The sequence below is a fragment of the Camellia sinensis genome, chromosome 1, assembly GCF_055761805.1.
Source record: "Camellia sinensis isolate YWXY chromosome 1, ASM5576180v1, whole genome shotgun sequence".
Lineage (NCBI taxonomy): Eukaryota > Viridiplantae > Streptophyta > Magnoliopsida > Ericales > Theaceae > Camellia > Camellia sinensis.
In genome coordinates this window covers 232217541-232238106 of record NC_138961.1, presented here as the reverse complement: position 1 = coordinate 232238106, position 20566 = coordinate 232217541, and the positions used below count along the sequence as shown (strand labels likewise).

The window sequence follows — 20566 nt, the reverse complement described above, 5'->3', positions numbered from 1 at the left end:
GTGCCGTGATGGCCAGTAATCCGGGATTACCGAAGGCCAACCTCCAAAATCCATACACAATCAGAGTATAAATATATATATGGGGCTCACAAGTGCGGAAGCATTAATTTAAAAATACAAGTGGTCCATAAGAGCAGTGTGTAAGTTACATGGAATGGCATACAACTTTACATAGTATTACAACTTGAATACAAATACAATGAAATACAAAATACATTTTTCATCTTGATCAAAAGGCTTCTCCAGCCGACATGTGTAAATTGCAGACATTATAAGCCGAGAAGCATAGTTTTCAAGACTGCCGACATGTATACAAGTTAAGCCGACATGACAAAAACCCAAAACAAGCTTGCGAGTCACACCTAGGCATCACCGCCTTCCTGCTCATCACCTACATATATATATAGAGAGGGTGAGCTTGGATACTCAGTGAATGGTATAAGAAATAAAGGGGTTTGCATGACTGGTATTCAAGATCTTTATCAAACAATACACAACATAATTAGTGCAAGTCAAAGAATGAACCAAGTCCATCTAGCAAATCTGTCAAGTTTCAAACGATGCTTACTAACATCATTATAATACAAATGATGACATCTCGGCAAACAAAACCCACGCGGTAAACCGTCAGTGGCAAACAAGACAAGACAAGGCAAGACAAGGGAGATATCTCAATTCGATGGTGTCGTTGCATTATAGTCCCCGAACACTAAGGACTTGTGCTACTAATGCTTAGAGTCCCCTAGCACGTACAGACTTCCAAACTTTGTGCTACCAATGCTTATAGTCCCTTAGCACGTACGGACTTCCAAACTTTGTGCTACCAATGCTTATAGTCCCTTAGCACGTACGGACTTTCAAACGTTGTGCTACAAATGCTTATAGTCCCTTAGTATGTACGGACTTTCCAAGAATGTCATCAAAACAAGATATATATATATATTTTCCGATTAGGGATAACCATTCATGCTTACAAATACTTTCCAAAACAAAGCAAAACAAGACTTTTATCAAAGCATTATAACATATCTTTATTAAAAATACCACTCACTTAGTTCTTCAAACGTCGGGGTCAAGGAAAGTCCAAACCCTACAAACACATGGCAAAGTCTGTTGAATGCACTTTCAAACAAATTTCACATGCATGCAGATGATCTCGACGTTCCTCAAGACTAAGTCGAATCAAAACAAATACAGTTCTTTATCTCGGGGAATATGCTGGGCAACTACCAGGTCTAGGCTGAGGTTCCACACCCCCTTGCCGAGGTGTGGCCTCGATGGCCACATTCAAAGGAATGAAGTCGGGAAAAATCTGGGTTTCCCTTTCTTGAAGAACATGATGAACATGAAGAACATGCACATGAGGAAGATGAATGCAAAGATCGTGATTTGCTATTACAAAATCTGAGATTTCATGCTATGAGTTCAAAAACATGGACCTGAGTACCCATATTCAGGGATCTAGTGAGAACAAACACAAAAACATGAAACTTAATGCAAACTTTCAGATCAAACAAGACCTTTCTTTCAAGAACACGTGAACACCATTTTCTCTTTCTAAAACCAACTTTAAATCGATGCATGACATGCAAAACGGGTTCAATCATGCAATGCAGCTAGATGATCAATAAGAATGACAAGAGTAAATCAAGAATCTAACCTCAATACGCGAATCTAATGGTTTGATCTCTAAGAATCAAGCTCGAAAACCCACTCTCTCACTCTAAATTTCTTCTTCTTCTTCTAGAGCTTCTCTCTCCTCACAAACAAAGACATATAGCAAAATGATACATTTCTAAGTCTGCTGGCTGACTTAACCCTCTACAGAAGCACGTGGCAGCGGCTGGTTGGTGCTACACCGAGAGGTGGCTGAGTGACAAGAAAAAACTATGACAAAGTGTGTTCAACAAGTAAGACGGCATGGGCACTCTGGCGAGTAATGATCTCGGCTAAGAACAAGACATCAGCAAGTAGGGGATAATGACCTCGGCTAGGAAGGACAACACTTGACTAAGCTGTGCCACGCCTTGGCCTAGATGTGCCACACCTCGGTCTAGGTCATACCTTTCCGGGACAAGATCACTTAGGTGCAAAGGTAACATCTCGGCCTAGATAATTCACACCTCGGCCTTGGTGATGAACGCCTCGGCCTAGATAATGACATCTCGGCCAATATGTCAGGGCAAAGGTGGAGGTCAAACAAAGTGGTTCCACGATAATTCTAGACATGAAGACGACCTCGGCTAAACTCTCACCAAGCAAGGTACAAAACATGCAGTAACACTTAAACGTACAAGGACAAGACTAGAAACGCAAGCTTACAAGACAGACTCACACGAATGCATATGAGTATGGTTAGGATAGCGTGAGGGTTATTACATCCTCCTTCTTCCCTCTCTCCTTCTTCCCTCTCTCCTTCTTCTTCTTCTTCTTCTTCCCTTCTTCTTCTTCCCTTCTGATCTTCCTTCTTCTGCACAGAGAAAAAAAAAAAAAAAATCAAAAACGGCAACGTTTTGGAATTAGGGGGATTCGGGGAGCTCAAATTCGAGCTCCCCATCACGACCGTTATAATAATAATAATAATAATAGTAGTAGTAGTAGCAGAAATAGTAGATGTGGCACACAATAAGTTCACTCAACCTTTCTCTCTCAATCTCTGTTTTCTCTCTCTCTTCTTTCTCTGATACTGTTCCAAAACTTTTCCTATTTTCTACCTCTCTGCTCTCCACCGAAACGTCTCTTCTCTCATCTCTAACGCCGAAACCCTCTCTTCTCTATACCAAAACCCTTTATGAAACCCAAACCCAAACCCTCTACTGAACTGGTTCTAACATGTTGATTTGGGTTCGGCGATCTCTTTCACGATCTAGGCATCTCTCTCGATTTGGGTTCGAAGTTCACAATCTAGGCATCTCTCTGTTAAGATGAAGAAGACGAAATAGAGGGAAGAAGATGAAGAAACTTCAAAACCTTTCCAAGTATTTATCTTTGTGAAATTATATTTCTGAAATTTGTGAGAAATTACTTGAAATTTATCTGAAGTTGCTTGAAATTCTTGATTATTGTTGTTGTTGTGATTATTGTCTTTCTAGTGATTGTTGTTGTCATTTTTGAATTTTGTTATGAAAAAACTATTTTCTATTTGGGAGAGTTTTGCGGGAAAGGATGAGGGTGGGAGAGATAGAAGAAAGAAAAACAGTTGGGATGATGATCTGAAAGATTTTGCATTATTGCATGCCACTGGAGAACTTTTTTTTGCCCAAACTGTCCTATTATGGGTTTGATAGTTATTTTAGCAAATCATTGGCAATGCTCTAACATTGCTAGAGTGTATGTCTTTGAATAACAGTGTGATTAAATGCCACAATCATCATTATTATCCCTTGCTGTATCATTTATTCGATTAAGCATGCATATATGAATGTTCTACCTTTTTTTCTTTGTTGTATATCAGATAATCAAACCAATCCAACTTTTCCTTAGCAATACGATTATGCGTAAATTCGGAAAATTTTAAGATTTACGCAAATTTACATAATTTTATGATAAGATTATATAGGGTGTGCATGGCATACCAAAGAATTATTCTTTTCTTATAGACAATTAAGGGTTGTTTGAGAAGTGTCAGATTAGTATACTTTTTAACTTTTTATGAAAAAATATAAAATATGAATTGAGTTTAAAGTGATGCGACCTAAATAGGATAATAAACTAAAATAGCATGTGCTAAAACTGCACTAAGTCTCATTAAATTTGAAACAGACACCGTTTGTTTCTTTCACTCTATTTCCTACAAATTTCAAATGTGGAGATGATTCATTTGTTTATTATTGTCTTATTAAATTTTTTTTCAAATGTGTTATTTTTAAAATGTGACAGTGAGGTATTTGTATACTATCGTCTTATTAAATTTTTGCAAAATATGTCATTATTAAAATATGACAATGGAGTATCATTTTAATGTATGAACTATTACCCTTATTACGTTTTTAAATATGAGTATATTTCATTTGAGAGATTTTAATGTAAAAAAAGATTTTTAAGATTATAAGAATATTTATGTGACTAAAAGTCATACATAGGATTTATTAGTAAATGTCCAATAATATATTGCCATATCTTAGCTAAGTAAGTGACACAAAAGTATACTAATTTTTAGAAGAAATTGCACACACAAAAAAAAAAAAAAAAACTTGTATATATATATATCTTGTAACAAAATAATTTTTTTATTTTTTATTTTGTAAACTTAAACTTTAATGTTTTGATTTATTTTTAATTTAAACTGTTAACTTATTTTCATTAAGAAAAAAAATATTAAAAAATAGATATTTTAACTATTAAATTCAATGTAGGTATACAAAAAAAAATCTAAATACCTAATTTCATTGAGTTTAATGATTAAAATATATTTTTTTTACAAATTTATTTAACAAAAATAAGTAAATACTTTAGATTGAAAAAAAATGAAAAGATTAATGTTTAAATTAACAAAGTTAAGAGGTTTATTATTTAATAAAAAAAATACCAAATAAATAATGTCAATTACTCACCGCAGCTCAATAATTTTTGGCGAAAATATTTGAGAGTGATTTTTTTTAAAATTTAATCACAAAATTATGAAAATATTTATGATAAGGGAATTTTTTTTTAAGGTCACTGATATTGAAATTTTAAAAGATAAATGACATATAATATTTTTATAATAGTTAAGGTCCCTCAATATTTTCACAAAAAGATTTGACCCAGAGAAATTTTGTTTAACTTAGAAAAATTTTGTCTTAACTCAAAGAAATTTTAATTTTTACAGAGAAATTTCGAAATTTCTTTATGAAAATTGAAATTTTTTGAATCGGTGCCAAAATTTCTCTCAGTCGAATGAAATTTTTATATGTCGGGCAAAATTTATCTGAATCAAATTTTCTCTGTGAAAATGTTGAGAAGTTTTAACTAATAAAAATATATATTAGATCACTTTTATTACACAAAATTAGAGAGGAGTATTTAATTAATTTCCTCTCAAATTAATAAAAAAATGTCACTATTTTAAAAATATTTTTTTAATTCATAACAAATAATTTCCTCATAATTTTTTACAAACTTATTAGACTTAAAAACTTGTAGAGGCCGGCCCAGATCAGATCTTGGTTTTAAATCAATTTTTAAAATGAAGTTTAAAAAAAAAAAATGAAAATTTATTTAAGGGCGCTCCAATCGAATCAAAAATTCAAAATTAAATTTTCTACGGACGTTGATTTTCTTTACCTATAAGAACATAAAAAGTAACTACTCCAATGCCTCGATTTTTTTTTTTTTTTTTTTATGTATGTATGTGTGGAAGGGTGATTATGTGTAAGGGTGTGTAAAAAATTAGGCATGTCACATCAACTTAGCCTGTGTGGTTTGATAAAGTGAGTAAGTTGGGTTAGACTGGTTAGGTAGTAAAATTGATTGATCAGTTAAGCTATTGATTAAAATTTGTTAATTTTATGTAGTTTTGTACTATTTTTTCCACATACACAATACCAAAGCTATTTCAATTTCATCTGAGTTTTCGTGATTTGAAATAAGAATATAACAGGGATTCATACAAAACTATATGAACTTAACAAAATTTAACCAGTATTCTAAATGATTAATCAATTTTATCACTTAACCAATCTAACCTAACTCACTCACCTTATTAAATCACACAGACTGAGTTAGTGTGGGATGTCTAATTTTTTGATACATCCCTATACATAACCACCTTAAAAAAAAAAAAAAAAAAAAAAAAAAAAAAAAAAAAAAAGCAATTCAAGGCATTTGAGTCTCGATTTATCGCGGCCCCAATCATTAATCTTTTATTTATATATATATATATATATATATATTTTTACGACCAGAATAGTTCAAATATTTTAATGCAATGTCGCTTTTGAGAATAAATCGATATCGTTTTTATACACCGCCGTCACTTATTCATCCACCCTATCCTCATCTCTAATCTCCGATGGGTACACCGCCGTCACTACTACACCACCACCGCAACAGAGCCATGGTCGTCGGCCTCTTCCTCCTTTTCTGGACCGCCATAGACGAGACCCATATAGATTCGTTGCCATCGCCGCAATGGAGGGGCGCCTGGAACTCCGCCACTAGAACCCTAACCCTAGGCGAGTTCTGCACCATCACCACCGCCCAAGGTTCTAAATCGCGGTATCGGGTAACGTAACGGTATCGATCGCGGAGTATCGGTATCGGTAGTATCGATCGGTACGTATCGGGAATCGGGTGTCGCGGTGGTGAAATTTTAAAAATCATTTCAAAGGTTTTTTAACTTTTTCTTTCCCGTACCGGTCCGAACCGGTGAGTATCGGCCCGTCGCGGCTTGTGTAACGGCTTATGTAACGCTTACAGGCCGATACGTACCGGGACTCGGCCGATACTCCTGCGATTTTTAATCTCAGTGGTATATCGGCCTGTATCCGTCGCGGTACCCCATTTTTCCGATATGTATCGGCCGATACGTAGCGTATCGGCCGATATTTAGAACTATGCCACCGTCCCTTCCTCCACCTTACCCCGTCTCCAGTCTAGCTCTTTTTTCTATCTTCTCTCTTCTATCTCTCTTCTCTTCGTTTTCTCCGATCTGAACTACCACCATCGCCGCCCATTCCTCTACCTCACGTTCCGACGGGCAGATCTAGTTAAGCACGGCAAATCTGAACCCTAGCCATGTCGGCACCACCGCAGCGACGATCGAAAGAAAATGCTCAAGCGACCATGTCGTCGGTGGAGGGGACGACGTCGTCCTCGCTACTGCGGCACCACCACCTTTTTGTCGCACCGAAAAAAGTCCGATTAATCAGAAAAAATCTCCTCGATGGGGCGATCACGACGGTGTTTCGAGTGGTGTTATTGATATCATGACCAAGGATTTGTATGATAAGATCGAGTTCTTGGATGTGGATGGTGGGACGTGGAAGCAGGGTTGAAGGGTAAGATACGAAGGGAACGAGTACGATTTGAAGAAATTGAAGGTTTTCGTGGTCCCTTATTCGCACAATGATTCGAGTTGGAAGCTCACTATTGAGGAGTATTATGATCGTCAGTCGAGCCATATTCTTGATACCATCGTCGAAACGCTTTCGAAGGTGATCTGGGTTTGAAACGTTGTTTACTGATCTGAATTCAGTTGGGTTCTGTTTGTGAATTGAGTTCAATTAGTTAGCAGTTGTTGATTGATCTTAATTTTGTTGGGATTCCCCATCATGCCGTACATGTTGTCGCCGTTCATTTCTTCCATGGCTCTCTCTCTATCTCTCTCTGGTTTCTCTCTCTACATAGTGTGTGATGAGAGAGAAGCTGTGCTGCTAATATTCTTCAGCTCTCTCTCTGTTTTCGATCAGTGCTTGTGTTTGGTGTTACAATGGAGGAAGATCTCTTCTCTCTTACTCTGTTTTGAAATGTGTAGCCTTACAGTTTCCATCAAAAATTTGAACAAATCAGTCCATCAAGTGCACAAAAATTTGAACAAATCAGTCTAAAAAAAAAGCTTGAAATTTTGACAATAGATACAAATTTGAACATATAGGCTCTCTTTGGTTTAGATTTTAAAACATACTTTCACCACTGATTTGAGTGTGGTATTTGGTTGCAGTTTTCAATTCATAATTATACACTCATTTCTCAAAAATTATTTCAAATTATAATCATTACTTTTCAAAATTTATAATCAAACACATAACTCAAAACTCTTTTTAAAACTCAAAAACAACTAAATTTTTATTTTAAATATTTTTTATTTTTTTATTTTATTTTATAGGAATATTTTTAATATTTTAATTTTCATAAAAATATTTTAATATTTTAATTTTAATATTTTGATATTTTAATTGTAAATATTTTGATTTTCTGAATATTTTTAAAATTCGTAATATTTTAATTTTCGGAATATTTTTAATATTTTATTTTTCACAATATTTTTAATATTTTAATTTTCTAAATATTTTTAATATTTTTAATGTTTATAAAAACCTAAAAAATGAATTGACAAAAAAAATAATTGACATAGAAGTTATTTGAAAAAAAATTATTCAAAAAAATTACTTAAAAACAATTAATTGAAAAAAAAAAACATTTTTTTATTTGAGTATTTTAAAAATAGTTTGGTTATGGTTGTTGATCAAAAATACGGATATCGAGTTATGAGTTGTGTGTTTGATTATCAATTATAAGTTAATTAAGTTTTGAAAACTATTTTGAAAATTCATCACCAAACAAATTTTCTTATTTCACATATCACATCAAACTTTTAAAACTCAATTCCACATACAATTAAAAACTCAATTCAATACTCTATTCAAAAACCATAATCAAACATATTTTCTACACTCAAAACATAATTCCACAACTCACAAACTCAAAATACAACGCATACTCTCAAATCATATTTACAAAACATTACCAAACGCAACTATAGTTTTTTTTTTTTTTTAAAAAAAAGAAAAAGAAAAAACTTAACAGATAAATAAAAAAAATTGGGCAGATAAAAATTTGAATAGAAAAAATTCAACAAATAGGTTTAAAAATTCAACAAATAGGTGTAAAAATGGAATAGATAGTCAAAAAATTGAACAGATAGTGAAAAATTTTAAACAGATACGAAAAAAATTTGAACAGATAGTCAACATATAACTTAAGGGGTAAAATAGGAAACAAAATATCTTCAAAACAAAAAAAAAAAAGCTTGTTACCAAAACAAAGGATGAACCTCTCACCAATAAAAAATATTCATTTGATCTAATGCATTATACTCTCCTTAGATTAGATTTATCATCAATTTACTCTTTATTTAATGAGTAAATTAGAAATATACCCCCTAAGGTTTACCTAAAGTACATATTATCCTTGTGATTTGGAAAATTAAAAATATACCCTCTGATGTTTGCTTAAAGTATATATTGATAGTTACGTGACATAAAAATATTTTATTATATCACACTTCTGAGATAAATTTTAATTCTAATATACTAATATATATTTTTATCTTATGTGATAATTATTGTGACATTTTTAATATAATTTTGAACATAATTAGTTTTAAAAATAAAGTGGGACAACTAAAAATATGAAGGGCTAGAGTAAGTAAAAACAAACTTCAAAGGCTAAAGTGAGAAAATGACCAGACATAAAAGAAGCAAAGTGTAATTTACCCTTGTATATTTTGAAAATAGTTTTATAGTTTTGCGATTGGAGTTATGTAATTTAGAGTTTTGTAATTTAGAACGATGTGTAATTTTTTTTTATAATTGAATAGATAGGTGTAATAGAAAACGTGATTGATTGGGCCAGTTTTGTCCTAACAAAGATCAAGAAATTGATATCTAAATTCAATAGAAAAAGCTCTAAGGAGGAGATGAAATCTGAAATGAAGATCAGACCATACCACCTCCATTTCTCTTTTGTCATATTTTTGATGGTTTTCCTCCATCTCTCTTTAGCTAAAAAAAGCAACTCAATGATCTTTGGGGGTTGCAATTCCACCATTGTCGAATGCTTAGCAGATGATGGAGGAGAAGAAAAAGAAGAGTTCTTGATAAAATTAGGGACGACTAGAAGGTTTCTTGGTTATAACCAACAACAAATTTCATACAAGGGTCTACAAAAGCCTACAATATGTAATACAAAGCTATTCGAAGATTGTATCGGGTGCGCCAATAAGGATAATCAGCCTTGTACCACCTACAATCGATGCAAACACAGTCCCAAATGAATTCATGAAGTCAAAATCATGTGATTCATGGAATGTCGTGAGTGATTTGGACAATGTAGAATGGGGAATTTCATGCCTATTCTTCTTGATTGATTTTTCTGGTTTTGTGATCATATATAGTGTGTATGCCTTTAAACAACAGTGTGATTAAATGTCACAATCATCTTTGTTATTATCTCCTACCATACCATTGATTTGATTAAGAAGCATATATAAATGTTCTATATCTTTCTTTGATAATTTTTCTTCCTTGATCTTGGAATTCAAATGCATCTACTAGCAGTGTGTTTTAGTTGTACTATCTGCGTTTAACGGGGAGATTTGGGGAATTTCTAATTAAATAGAGATGGTCTTTGTTGATTTCCAAGCAATACTGACAAAAAGTAGTACCAACACTTGCGCTTACTTTGGACTCGTTTGAGAACTTTGCTATTTTAGTTAATTTTATGACTATTTGAACTTAACTAAAAAAAATTGTGTTTGGGATGATAGTTGATTTTTTTGTAGTTGATTTGATTGTTGTGCAAGAAAAAGTGAAATGATCATGATTTAAATGTGACATTTTGTATTATTAACTATTTTAACTTATTTTCTATTTATTGACTATTTTAGTCTCCAAATCTCTTCCCAAACTTGGTTGGTGCACACAAAACCTGAGATTGTGAGAATCTAGCAGGAACCATGAGTATATTTCACAATATAATCAACATATTAATCTCTTTAACAAACTGATCAAATGATTGATGTACGTGATCATTAAATTTGACAAAAATTTAGGATGCTATTGAAACAGAGTCCTTACAATGAGTAGCATCGGCAACTAAAAAATATATAACATTACAATAGTGAGAAGTATATGGTTGAGTTAACTAGAATTAAATAGTGTCCATCTGATATTTATTTGTTAAAAAGTGTCTATCTAATATTTGTTTGTGACTTTCTATTCATTACGTTGCACTAGATATTTATTCCCAATTAAGTGAAATTATCATGGTTGATTGTTCTGATATAGTTTAATCATACATTGATTTTGCAATAATTTCAAGAACACGTGATTAAAATATAGAATTGCTCACAGAAATGAAAACACTAGATTCTCAAAAGCTAATAATTCCAAGAAATTCCAGACATGAAGACCAAAAAAAAAATTGGACTGGATTAAAAATATCTATTACATGACCTAAAAGGTCTCCTCGTGAACCGCTAATTTTGACCATCGTTAAACAATCCAAGCTCTCTCACTCTTGGAGTCAATTACAAGTCTTCTCTTAGAGCATTCACACTCTCTTGGAGCCAATTACAAGTCTTCTCTTATAGCATTCACGATAGGATGATTAAAATTATTTATTAAAGTGTGTTATATGATAAAAATTAATAAAAGTGGAATCTAAAAATATGTGTTAAAAATTTATTAATTTTAGAGAGTGAGTGTTGGTGCAATGGATGTGTTAAGCTGTGTGTTAAGGGCGTGTTTGATTAGACGGACTGGATAAGGGGGGATTAGAATCCATCGGACTTTAGTCCTGGGACTGTGAATCCCCCGGACTATTTGGTTGGATTGGATATATATCCTATGTTTGTTTTTTCATGGGATTAGATGTCTGGAAAAGACTATTTTCAGTAAATTCAACGTTTGGTTGGACGGACTGGATATGATAAATGAGTAAAAGACTATTTTACAATTTTTCAATTATTTACTAAGTAATAGCAATATTAAACATATATTTAATATTTTAATTATTTTTAGCTAGATTAAATAAAAAATTGTTTTATTTTATTTTTTACACAATTAAATAAATTTATTTTTTAAAATTAAATAAATAAAATATCAATAAAAATAAATGTTATTATTTTAATTAAAATATTAAATAAATTTGATTTTAAAAATAATAATAATTAAACAATGAAATTAAATAAAACATTTATTAACATTTAAATAATGAAATTAAATAAAATATAAACAAAATTTTAAAATAAAACATCAATAAAATATGTATAAAAAATTATTTAAAAAAATTAAGTAAATAAAACATCAATAAAAAGTTAAATAAAATTATTTTATTTTTAAATTGAGACATGTAAATTTTATTGAATTTTACTAAATATAATACATAATTAAATAGTAGAGGGTCAAAATGGTCATTTTATCACCTAATTCCAACAGTGAACAATTCCCCCAAAACTGTCCCACATCCCCCCCTCCCCCCTCCCCGAGATAATATAATCCCCCATATGGAGGATAAGGAGTCCGGCCGGACTCCATGTCCGACGGACTAAAAAAAAACAAACGATAGACTACTCACTCCTTCGGATAAGCAATCTGAATAGTGATTTGATTGGGGGATAAGGGGAGGATTATTCACTATTAGAATTGTAATATGGGGGAGGCTCTTTATCTGGTGTTTGTTTTTTTTTTAATCCGTCGGACATGGAGTCCGGCCGGACTCCTTATCCCCCATATGGGGGACTGTTGTATCCTAAGGAGGGGTATGGGACAATTTTCGGGGGACTATCCACTGTTTGGATTAGGTGATGAAATGACCATTTGACCCTCTACTATTTAATTATGTATTATATTTAGTAAAATTCAACAAAATTTAAATGTCTCAATTTAAAAATAAAATAATTTTGTTTAACCTTTTATTGATGTTTTATTTATTTAATTTTTTAAAATAATTTTTTATAGATATTTTATTGATGTTTTATTTTAAAATTTTGTTTATAATTTATTTAATTTCATTATTTAAATTTTAATAGATGTTTTATTTAATTTCATTTTTTAATTATTATTATTTTTAAAAATAAATTTATTGAAAATTTTAATTAAAAAAATAACATATATTTTTATTGATATTTTATTTATTTAATTTTAAAAAAATAAATTTATTTAATTGTGTAAAAAATAAAATAAAATAAAATTTTATTTAATCTAGCTAAAAAATTAAAATATTAAAGATATGTTTAATATTGCTATTACTTAGTAAACAATTAAAAAAGGGTAAAATAGTCTTTTGTTCATTTATCCTATCCAGTCCGTCCAACCAAACGTTGGATTCACTAAAAATAGTCATTTCCAGATATCTAATCCCATGAAAAAACAAACACAGGATACATATCCAATCCAACCAAATAGTTCGGGAGATTCACAGTCCCAGGACTCAAGTCTGATGGATTCTAATCCTCCTTATCCAGTCCGTCCAATCAAACACACCCCAAGTGTATATATGTATAAATAAAATAAATAAATAAATCCTCCATGGAAGGCCCTCTCTCTCCATGGAAGCTCTGCTAAAGATGAAGGCAGCAAAGAGTGCGGAGGAATTGGGCCGCCCGGTCAACGGCAAATTTTTTTTTTTTTTTCTTGAAGGGTCTAGACATCGGAGGAACGACCGGTCGGACATTCGGCCGGAACAACCCCATAACACTTCCGACGTCCCCCTTAAAATGTTAGTCACAATTAACACAAACCTTAATAAATATTGTAAACCCAAAAGTTACTGTAACTGACTAAAATTTTAACTACTGACATGAACACACCATTTAACTAGTCCACTATGAATGCCCTTACCCACCACCCAACTTAAATTGAAAAAACTCATCACCTTAAGTTAGCTTCCAGTTTGGACTTGACAATACATCAAACACTTTAATCTTCAACACTCACAACATGCTCACCATCGCTCTCTACCTCTATTCCTTACTCCACCTCCTCTCCTCCACCGCGACCACAACACCACCTTACACATAGAAATGACAATGGGAGGTAATGTGGTGGATATTAATTTCTCATCTCCATTCTCTTATAATAAATTTTTCCCATTCCCCATTCCCTATGGGTACCACCCTCCCCATTTTTTAATGGGTATGGATTTTTCTCAACCCACTTTAATCCCCATTTTTATTTTTTATATTTAATGTTAACCACTTTTTTTTTTTTTTTTTTTTAAGATTCACAACAAAAACTAAATATACCTTCAATCATTTTTCTTTCTTTTTTAATATATTTAATGTTAACAAATTTTTTTTTTTTTTTTTAAGGTTCACAACAAAAGTTAAATATACCTTCAATCTTTTTTCTTTCTTTTTTAATATATTTAATGTTAACAACCTTCTTTTTTTTTCTTTTTCTTTTTTATAAAGGTTTTAGCTAAATATACCTTCAATCTTTTTTCTTTCTTTTTTAATATATTTAATGTTAACAACTTATTTTTGTATTTATTTTTTATTTTTTTAAGGTTCACAACAAAAGCTAAATATACATTCAATCTTATTTTATTTTATTTGGTTCAACAACAAAATCAAATATACATTAATTAATTAATTAAAAATTTTGTTTTATAATAATCAAATATATAATTTTGAGACAATCAAAAAGTTTGTTTGAAGAAAGTGTTATAAGACTAATATTAAATTGCATCAGGACATAAATAAAAAATTGTTTGTTGATCTCTTAGCCACGGACATTTTAGACATTAAACCATCTTTCTCTTAGCAAATTTAAACCATTCATTTTAATTTATCCAAAATCTAAATATACCTTTAACAAATCTGAACCACTCATTTTAAGATATCTATGCATTACCACACCCAATCCATCCTCCATCTTCTTCCTTTAGTCTCCCACGAATTTTGTTGTTTGTTACTTTTAAAAAACAAAAAATATTTTTTCAATTAAATTTTTACTAATTTCACAACACCATCACCACTATTCTCACTTTCATTGTCACACTACCATCACCATAGCCACTACCATCATCACTGCTGCCATCACCCCACCACTATGTAACAATCTCTACTTTCACCTTCGTTCCATCACCACCACCACCAAATTTTAAAAAATATATTTTTAATTTTTTTTATAAAAAATATTTTTCATTAAAAAATATTTTCTATCTAAATAAATGAAGCATAACATTGGAAAACAAGCTGATTTCAGTTAAATCTGTTCATAACTAAGAAAAATTCTTTTAATTTAAAAAAAATTATTTAATAAGACTTTGTATTCCCTTTTTATTTTTCTAGCAAATAAATCTTTGTACCCATCATTTCTAACCAATCACGACTCATGTTTGTTTTGATTCTCTACAATTTCTATATTTTCAAATACATTCATATATATATACATATATATGTTGTATAAATTGTGTGATAACATAAAACAAATAGATTCATACTCGTTAATTGAAATTTCAGAACAAGCAAACCATTCTGAAAATTACAATACACAACAAAATAAAATAACATAGAAAAGCAAACCGAAACTTACACTAGACAGTGTCCTTAATTTTTTTAAATAAATTTAAAAAATTCTAGATGTGCATAAAATTTGACAAGAATAATGTGACAATGTTAATTAATATGTATTTGATTTTATTGTTGAGCCAAATAAAATAAAATAAGATTGAATGTATAGCTTTGGTTGTGAATCTTAAAAATATAAAAATAAAATAAAAAATAAAAAAAAATGGTTGTGAACCTTAAAAAAAAATTAAAAAAAAAAAGAAAAAAGATTAAATGTATATTTAGGTTTGGTTGTGAATCTTAAAAAAATAATAATAATAAATAAAATAAAATAAAATTGGTTGTGAACCGTAAAAAAAAAATAAAAAATAAAATAAAAAAGATTAAATGTATATTTAGCTTTGGTTATGAATCTTAAAAATTTTAAAAAAAATGGTTGTGAACCTTAAAAATAATAATAAAAAAAAAGATTGAAGATATATTTAGCTTTGGTTGTAGATCTTTTAAAAAAAAAATGGTTGTGAACCTGAAAAAATAAATAAATAAATAAAAAAGATTGAATGTATACTTAGTTTTGGCTGTTAATCTTAAAAAAAAAAATTAAATAAATAAATAAATAAATATGGAGAAATTAGTGGGTATCCATCCCCAACCCATCCCCTGTGGATATTTAAAGAATATCACTTACCCTACCCGATAAATAAGCAAAAGAGAGAAAAACTTATGTATTTGGGTTGGGTCTCCATGAATACTCACAAGTAGGTTATCCATCGTCATCCCCACTTACACACCCACCGATTACTTCCTCCTCAACTGCGGCTCATCCTCCAACGCCACGTCACAAGACGGCCGGATCTGGGACGGTGATGCCACCTCAAAATTCTCACCGTCCAACATCGGCACCACCTCATCACCATACACGGCCACCGAACAAGACCATTCTTTCACCGACATTCCTTTCCTCACCGCCCGCATCTTCACCTTCAAATTCACCTACACTTTCCCGGTCTCCTCCGGCCCCAAATTCATCCGCCTCTACTTCTACCCAGCCACCTACTCAAATCTCGACAGATCAAAATCTTACTTCTCTGTCACCGCCGCAAACTACACCCTCCTAACCAACTTCAGTGCCTACCTCACCGTCTCTGCTTTAGTTCCCCAACAATCCTTTCTTCTCAAAGAGTTCATTCTCAATGTCAGAGACACCCAAAAGCTCGACATAACATTTAACCCATCTCCCAACTCATACGCCTTTATCAACGGCATCGAAGTCGTTTCGATTCCCAACAATTTCTACATGAAAGGCGATCTCAATCGTATCACTCTTGTTGGGTCTCAACGATCTTTCTACATCGATAACAACGCTGCTCTTGAAACTCTGTACCGGTTAAACGTCGGTGGCAACGAGGTGTCTGTGAATCACGATACCGGCATGTACCGGACCTGGCATCCAGATGACAAGTATATATACGGCGGGGCCTTTGGTGTGGCGCCTCACCGTGAGGTCCCAATTCTGTACACTAACGAGACACCGAATTACACTGCTCCGGCGACTGTGTACACCACGGCTCGGATCATGGGAAAGGACCCACGTATAAGCGTGCAGTACAATTTGACTTGGTTCTTCACCGTTGATTCTGGGTTCCGGTACCTGGCTAGGCTTCATTTTTGCGAGTTTCAACTGCAGGTAACCACAGAAAATGAGAGGATATTTTCTCTGTATATGAATAATCAGACGGCTGATCAAGAGGTTGATGTTATACACTTGAGTGGGGGTAACGGAATTCCTGTTTTCAAAGACTACGTTCTTTCGGTCCCAGACGTCGATGGTCTCCGGAGCAAGGTGGACTTGTGGCTCGCGATGCATCCGAATGTGGACTCCAAGCCCAGGTACGCTGATGCAATCTTGAACGGTTTAGAGATCTTCAAATTGAGTCAACCGGACGGAAGTCTCGCTGGGCCCAATCCTGAATACGTTATGGTTCGTTCACCGCCAGCACCGTATCCAAAGCTACGGTTCAAACAGAATAGTAAAACGTCGTCGTTGTTGGTCGTCGCCGTTGCCGGAGGTGTAATCGGCGGAGTATTCTTGATTTCAGTGATTGGTTTCTTGATTTTCCGGCGTCGAAGGACGGTGAGAGACTCCGGTGCAAGCGAGGCCGAGTCATCATGGGTCCAATTTTCGATTTCGCACACATCAAAGTCCACGAAGACTTACTCTTCATCACTGCCGTCTAATCTCTGCGGACATTTCTCACTCACAGGGATCGAATCTGCTTCATCATTACCGTCTGAAGGATTGTGTCATCGCTTCTCACTTGCTGAGATTCAATCTATGGCCAACAACTTTGATGATGAATTGGTCATTGGAAGTGGTGGATTTGGTAAGGTCTACAAAGGACTCATCGATGGTGAGGAAACCACTGTCGCTATAAAGCAGTTGAATTCAATGTCTAAGCAAGGTGCACATGAGTTTTGGACAGAGATCAAGGTGCTTTCCAAGCTTCGACACAATACTCTTGTCAGTCCTATCGGCTATTGCAAAGAAGGTGATGAGATGATCCTTGTTTATGAGTATATAGAGAATGGTACCCTTGCTGATCATCTCTACATTTAGATGTACCATACATTTAGTTATGAACTTATATAATTTATATCATAACCAATATCATATTAGTCATAACTACTATCATATTAAGTCATAACTTAGTTATATTCAATTATTTACTTATACCATATTACTTCATAACCAGGTCATAACTAAGATATTTAAATAATTTAACTCTCAAATCAGACAACCTGTGTAACCGGTTACCAAACAGAGCAAAAGATCAGAGTAGTCCAACAGTCAGAGTAGTCCATAGCATCACCCAGTTCTCTCTGGCTCGTGCTCTTGCTCTTCTCTTCTCCTCCCTCCTCTCTTCCACCATAGCCGAAGCTTCAGCCATTGCCGAAGACCACCAGCCCCGTCGGCGTCGGGGCCACCATTCTCTCAGTGTAGACATCTTTCTTCATAACCTCTCACTGTCATGACGTGAAGAACTAGAGTTTCTTCCATTCTAATCGAATATTTCCAAGAGATATTTTCTGTAGCTCAGGTTTGTTTCTAACTCTAAACTTCATTTACATTAGGGCTTTTGATTTGAAAACCCTAACCCTTATTGAATATCTGATATGGATGTTAAACCACCAGCTGAACCGCCTGAGATGATAGCTTGTTCGAACAGAGTTTTCGATACATATGTTTCTTAGCACCTCTGTATTACCGAATTCAATTATTGAATAATTTTCTTAGCATCTCTGTTCTTGATTTCTGATGTTTGCTGCAGAATTCTTGATTTCTTGTTCTTGAATATTTTTCTATTTCCTTGTTTTTGAAAGTTCTTGATGGGTGAATTTCAATTCATATATATATACAATTCTCTACATATACATTGTTAGTATGAGATTATCACTGAATAATTTATGGGTTTGGGAATTTTACAAGCTCTGTAAATTCTGGAATCAATCTATCATACATTTACTGAATTATTTCCCTTTGAATATTCATGACTCTACTTCTTGTAGTTTTCTGCAGAATTCTTGATTTTTTGTTCCTGAGTGTTTTCACTTTCATTAATTATATATATATATATATATATATATATATATATATATATATATATATTTTCAGTTTTTGATAGATGAATATCAATAGATATACAAATTTCTATATTTACATACACATGTTATTTAAGATGTTATGTTAGTCTGAGATTATCAATCAATAACTTATCTTCTTCTTTTGATAAGCATAATTTCTGGGTTTGGCTTATGTTTTCTGAATATCATGTTACTAAAAAAATACTTGGAATTTCCTATATTTCATCACAAACTTGGTGAAACAGCGACTCAGAAATATATATTCATAACAGAAAGGTAATTTCCTTCCCCTAGCTCTTCTTCTTTAACAGTTATTTTTTCTTGTGTCCAAACCAACTCAACAGAAAGGGAAATGCACTAACCACAGACACAATAAACAAAGAGACATCAATTCTATCTTTAAACATTTTCATGAAGGTATATAATTGTCGAAACTATAAACTTCCCAGAGGAAGCCAAAAAGAAAAATAAAATCTAGTCAGCATTTAGGAAAAGTAGGAATGTTCCCTACCTAAAAAAAGCCAACTTGCCATTGACTCAGCTTATCCTGCAATTTGTCTGTAAACTTAATGCACTCACTTAGCTATCAGCTAATAAGAAAACCACCATTTAATTAATGCTCTTTCGACATGCCAAGAACTGTTAATCATTTGTCACTTACAGCTTTTTGCCTTGCTTACGTGATCTTTTCCGTTTCCTGCTCCTGGTTCTTGCGGTTTTACTACCATCATTAGCTGTCCTGCATCTAGACTACCACATATTAATGTCATGATGATCAGCAATAGAAAAGTTGAAGAACAATTCTGTTATTTCGAAAAAGTAAACTACAGCCAATTTGCTGGTTATCATCTACCAGAGGATACTTTATAGATCGACTTTTCCAAGTCTGCTTTTGCAAACAATATTGTGCATTAATCTAAGCATATCACAGTTTGAACTCATTTTGTATCCATTTTAAAGTTGCTGGCTTCTAGACCCTATATAATCCATGATTGAATCCATTTCCCTAATTCTGAAGCTATTTTTTACAAGTAATTCTGAAACATTAACAAGCAGAAGCGCGGTTTTTGATGGGCAAACAGGCAATAAGGGAGCTATATTAAGAGAATAGGTGAAAGGGGAACATGGTTATTGACCCATCCGCCACAACCACTTCCATCTCCGCTCGGTACCACTACAATTACCCTGTTTCCTTCTTCCCAATGTTGACCCACCATTTTTTCCCTTCTTGCAGCGTAGCGACTTCTATCCCTCAGATAACCCAACCCTCTCCTTCCCCTTTTGCAATGCCATTATTACAAAATTTCATCACATTATTACAATTATAACCAATTACAACTAGTGATTATAACCAATTACAACTAGTGAGTGTAAGGAGGACTCCACCTCCCAACGTAGCTCAATGCGGTCCCTTCGTTTATTTCCTAAAAAGGAAGGAGTGAGTTAACAAGCCTAGTAGATAATTAAATTGGCTGATGCGCCAAAAGTTTTCCAGCCCAAATGTAATGGAATGAAATGGACTCAAGCCCCAGCAGAAGCTAGCAGCAAGTCCCTCTTGACTGGTGGTTTGAGGAGGTTTCAGTTCTGTCTTTGGACTGATCACTTTCTCAAGGTGGGCCATTCATTGGTATTGCCATGAAGGTAAAAGATGTGAGATTTGAATTGATTGGTGATGATGCAATCATGTAGTTGCTAGTAGATGGAAAAAAGTAGTAATTGCACGATTGATTGTATTTATAATTTTAGGGGCTGAATTAAGAGGCTTTGGGTTGATTGATTTTTTCTATTTTATTTATACATGAGTTTTTTTTATTTTGTTCTCTTGAATTTATATATATATATATATATATTGAGAAAATTTATAAAGCAATTACATTAAAATAAATGTTAACATCGTATAGAACAATAAAAAAAAACAACAAAGGA

At 32.9% G+C, this 20566-nt stretch overlaps 1 pseudogene; it reads left to right on the top strand.

The window, feature by feature from the left end:
- The first annotated feature begins 5992 nt into the window (after nucleotides 1-5992).
- LOC114279874 (receptor-like protein kinase FERONIA pseudogene) lies at nucleotides 5993-17615 on the top strand (annotated as a pseudogene).
- Nucleotides 17616-20566: the final 2951 nt, after the last annotated feature.